Below are 5,436 nucleotides of genomic sequence, written 5' to 3'. Positions count from 1 at the left end.
ACTGAGAACTCTGTTCAATTATTCATTTCTAAATTCACTTATGCATTCTCTGCTCTCTTCCCTACCCACTTTTCTCTGTCCACCCTTTCAATGTAGGTGCTCCTTTGTTCTCCTCACTCTCCCTGGCACACAGAATATGTACAACAATATCAGCTGCCACACTCTTTCTATCCCATGACTCCAATCACCTCTTTCATATGTTCCCAAGCTGCTATCCTTCCTTACTCAACTAAGCACCAGGCTTCCTGGTCTTTCTGCCTGAATGTGCCACAATGACCTGAGCTCAGCTCCACTATCTTCCCCCTCAAAGCTGCCCCTTCTTCTAATCATTGCTCTAAATTCATCACTCATACGGTTTTTACAGCTAGAAACCTAGATCATTCTATACCTCTCCTTGTCCTTCTCTCTGTATCTACTGTGTCACAAGATTTTCATCTCTTTAAACCTTCTCCTTTCTGACTTGACAACCATAAAATCATAATTTCTAGATAGCATCACTAAAATAGTTCTCTCATTGAATCTCAGGTCAGTTCTAAATCCCTTCCCAATCAACCTACACAATGTTACTAGTTTATTAATCTTCTCAATGTTTTCCTTTAGCCTACTCTTCAAATGATTTAACTCATATAGTACCAAAAGGATTTTTTTTGGGGGGGGTGGGACATGGGGCTTGAACTCTGGGACTGGGCGCTGTCCCTGAGCTCTTCAGTTAAAAGCTACAGCCCCCTTTCCCCCTTTTTAGTGATTAATTGTAGATAAAGAGTCTCTTGTTCTTTTAGTACCCACCTCAGCCTCTTGAGTAGCTAGGATTGCAGGTATGAGCCATCGCGCCCAGCTCCAAAAGGAATTTTTAAAAACCAAATATTCATTACATAAAGTTGACTTCCTTTTTTGTGGGTCATGAAGCTTGAACTCGGCCTGGGCATGAGCCAAGCCCTACTTTCCATTTTCTAGGGGTTAATTGGAGATAAGAGTCTCAGGTCCTTTTGTGTCAGGGCTGGCTTGAAACCTTGATCCTCAGATCTCAGCCTCCTGAGTAGCTAGGATACAGGTGTGAGCAACAGGTGACCAGCTAGCCTTTTAAACTTTTAAATCTCCCCTCCCCCACCCCACGCCCCATTAAAAACAATTCCAGTTCCATTACTTAACTATTGTATTCTTCTGAATTCAGAACATCCCAATGAGAAACAAACTCCCCTGGAACAGCTGCACTAGAAAAAGACTAGAAGCTGTCTGGGTTTGGAAGCTAACAATTACTAAAGTAGTCCTAGTTTGGCATGTGAGATGAGATATATGAAGGATAAAATTTGGAATATATGAAAGATATGTGTCCTTTCCTTTTTAAGGCAGTTTTAGAAGAGCTCATTTGGAAGCTACAAGTCTGGAAATTTGAAGCAATGCAGGCAGATATATCAGTGTAGTCTTGGGCCCTGAGATCTCAGCTTGGGGAAAAAAAAAAATCACTGCTCCAAGGGTTAGCATATATTTCTGATCTATTCATTTCTTTCATTTGTCTCAGAATGACTCCCAACACACCCAAGTCAGGTCTGATAACAATGTTTCAAGCCTGTTCCTTCTTCGTGCCTTTTCGAAAGATACTTTGTATCTGGATTGTCCAACCACCTCCAATTCCCAGACACATTTGGCAACCTTGTAAATCCACCTTTAGTCTAATCAATGTATCCGCTAGCTTTTAGGCACAGCGTCCTTTCCAAGAAAATGGGATGGAACAGCCTGAATATCCTCCAGATTATTGTAGATAGGATGAATCCACAGGTACTGGAACTAAAATGCGGAAGTGAAACATGTAAGTAACTCCCGTAAGCCCTGGGGGAACGAGGATACAGTACCTTCCCGAGCAAATCTGCTTTACGCTCCCCACAGTGTGGTGTTTACTGGGATTTGGCGGCTCACGCCTGTAATTCTAGCTACTCAGGCGGCTGAGATGTGAGGATAGGAGTGGGAAGCCAGCCCAGGCAGAAAAGACCGTGAGATTTTTTATCTTCAATGAACCACCAGAAGGCCAGAAGTGGAGCTGTGGCTCAAATAATAGCCTGAGTGAAAAAGCTAAGGGGCAGCACCCAGGCCCTGAGTTCATACCCCAGGACCCGTGACAAAAAAAAAAAAAAAATACACAGAAACTTCTACCCCCTGTAAAAATACAAGTTAGAATAATTCCGTAAGAGCGGAGCCGGGTGTACAAAAGTAGTATCCAACCCGACCTGGATGCCCCCAGAAGAGCTTGGTCTCCTCCTCCGCTGGGAATTTAAACCGCGGCGCGGCGGGAAAGAGGAAGCACGGGAGCCAGGACGAAGCGGATGCTACGGGGCTCGGGCACCCGAGACCGGTCCCCCAAAGTCCGCTCGGGCGTGGCAGCCCAGCCGGGCTCGCACGGAGAGGCCGCAGCACCTCTGCCCACGAGAGGACGGAGAGGTGGCGAGCAGGAAGCGGCGCTGGGGTGGGAGCGGCAGGAGGGCTGGGGTCTGGCGCGAAGGGAGCCGAGGCGGGGAGGAGGGCCGGGGACGGTCAACCCGCAACCACACTCACCTAGGGGACCCAGCTTTGCCCCGGCTCGGCGCCGGTTCCGCGTTACTCTCGCTGGGCCTGCTGGACGAGCGGGCGACCTCAGGCGCCCCTAGCAACCACGCACGGCCACGCGAGCCGCGAACTCAGCCGCCGACGCGGCCAGCCGCCCGCCACGCACTGCGCGCGCCCCCAGCGGACAGACCAAGGGCCGGGAAGGAGCGGACCTGGGTGGGAAGGAGGCGGCGCGAGGAATCCTGGGGTTTCTGGGACTTCGGGGGAAAATGGGTAGATGCCCGCGTTGCGCATGCGCGGAGCCTGTGGGCACCCGGGAAACCTGTGAGCGGAATTCTGGGAGTTGTAGTCCCCAAATTAAGTGCCCTCTCATGAACGATCCTGGCCTTTCCCTTACTGCTCTGATTCCACTTCATCGCTATGGACTTTAACTGTGCTGAAACTCACTCTTCTGAAATCCAGGTTCTGCGTTTGAGCCCAGTAAAGGGGAGATGACCTGATGTCTCCCTTGAGCCCACCTTCCCCTAAACCCAACCCACACAGCGAGACAAAAATTACAACCACCTTTGAAGTGCAGTTATGGATCAAATGGCAGAGTGTCCGTTGTGAGGGGAAAAAAACAAGCAAGACCATAAGGTCCTGAATTCAAGCTTTCTTCCTTTTCTTTTTTCTTAATGTGTTTTAGGTCATGAAAGTGTAAATTTAAGAAATACTATCGCTGGGCGCCGGTGGCTTATGGCTGTAATCCTAGCTACTGAGGCTGAGAGCTGAGGATCGTGGTTCAAAGCCAGCCTGGGCACTGAAACTCCATGAGACTCTTATCTCCAATTAATCACCAGAAAACTGGAAGTGGCGCTGCAACTCAAGTGGTAGAATGCTAGTTGTTGAGCTGAAGAGCTCAGAGACAGTGTCTAGGTCTAGAGTTCAAGCCCTACGACCAACAAAATAAATGAAAGACAAACAGACAGACAGACAGACAGAAGAAAAGGAAGGAAGGAGGGAGGAAAGGAGGAAGGGAGGAAAGAAAGGAAGGAAGGAAGGAAGGAAGGAAGGAAGGAAGGAAGGAAGGAAGGAAGGAAGGAAGGAAGGAAAACTATCTCCTCATAGATTCATAGATTATGTCACTTCTGTCAGATACCTCTCAGAACCTGGGGGATTTGGAGAGCTACAAAGAGAGCTGAGTATTAGGAAAATGGAAGAGAATGGAAAAGGAATAGGCTGAACTTGATTGTCAACAGCAAGGACTGTTTATTGAGGAATAACAAGGGGCACAGACCTTCCCACAGAATTGGAAGTTTTCCCAGAACTGGATTTGGGGTAGGCTAATATAGGGCTTAACAAGGAAGCAGAGAATTTTTTAAAGTGGATTATGGTCTCTTGAGGCCCAGGGCAATGTCCTTGGTCAGGCCCACAGTGGAAGGTTCCACCTGATTTGAGGGGCTATTATCCCCTGAGGACCAGAGTAGTGTTGGCCCAGCTTTTGATGCTTTGCTTGACCCTGGGGAATAAAGCAGGACTCAGTGTTTCATATTCCATCTTCAGATTCATAAAAAGGGAAGGTCCTTCATATAGGGGTCTTTTGGATACACAAAAAAGATTGGGCTGAGAGGGGAGCAACATGGAATTATGAGAACAAAGCAGATTCCCATTTTTTGAAACCCTGAAAGGGTATAAAAAGTTAAGGGAGGGGCCGGGAGTTTGGCCTAGTGGTTAAAGTGCTTGCCTAGCATGCATAAAGACCCGGGTTCGATTCCTTGGTACCACATACATAGAAAAAAGCCGGAAGTGGTGCTGAGGCTCAAGTGGTAGAGCTCTAGCCTTGAGAAAGTCCAAGGACAGTGCTCAGGCCCTGAGCTCAAGTCCAGGACTGGCAAAAAAAAAAAAAAGTTAAGGGACATCAAAGTCTTTTCTGGCTACTTCCTGCTGACATGAGGGGCATTTGAGGAGTCACTGAAGCTGGGGTCTTCAGGGTCCAAGTCTCTGGACAGGGCAGGGAAGTATAATCAAAGGCTCTGGTTGTCTGCAGTAATAGGATGGCCTTGACTTGTTCAGGTAGTGTCCTGAGTGAGGGCTGTTATTCTGTGAAAGAAAAACTTGTAAAAGGTGAGATTAGGCAAAAGGCAGACAAGGTAGCAGGACCAGTTAACATGAATGACACAGGAGAACACAGCATGGCCAAAAGCTAGAAAAATTCCTTTTGGACCATGAGCCCATAACTAGTCAGAAGCTAGGGCTAGACTGGAGTGGTTAAGGACCCCATGAGGGGCCTTCATCACTTCCTATAAATAGCAAGTAACAAAGGCAAGAATGTAAGTTCCTGCCCAGTTAGAAGGTAGATAGGGATGGACATTAGATGGGCAAACTTATTAAGTATTTCTCTTTTGATGTCCTGGCTCTAGTTAATTTTGAGAGGACTCCTCCATTTTGATGTGATACCACCTGCTCTTACTCCAGGATTAGCTTTTGTCCCAGGAGTCTAGGTGCTTGCTGCTGGTATGGCTTTTCCCAGTTGTCAATCACATAGTTTAAACTCAAGGCCTGGGCACTGTCCTGAGCACTTCTGCCCAAGGCTAGTGTTCTACCACTTTGAGCTACAGCAGGACTTCCAAATTCCACTGGTTATTTAGCCAGGCTTACAGCCTGGCTGTGTAATAGAGAGATGGCATCTCAAGGATTTTTCTGCCTGAGCTAGCTTTGGACTGCAATCTTTGCCACAAAAACCCCTTATTTCCAATTAAAGCAACAAGGAGATCAAGTAGAAATATAGTTATTCTTAATTACCTGTAACAAATTTAGGATATGAATTGAGGTTAAGACATTGCAGGTGTCACTAAGCCTTTGTGTAATCACAGAGAAGTAGGAGTTGGTGTTGGATACAGAGTTAGCTCTGTATCCAAG

This window comes from Megascapheus bottae, chromosome 21 (assembly GCF_031878675.1).
Source record: "Megascapheus bottae isolate mThoBot1 chromosome 21, mThoBot2.hap1, whole genome shotgun sequence".
In the NCBI taxonomy this organism is placed as follows: Eukaryota; Metazoa; Chordata; class Mammalia; order Rodentia; family Geomyidae; genus Megascapheus; species Megascapheus bottae.
The sequence above is the reverse complement of the archived record's forward strand: the minus strand, read 5'-3'. Positions refer to the sequence as shown.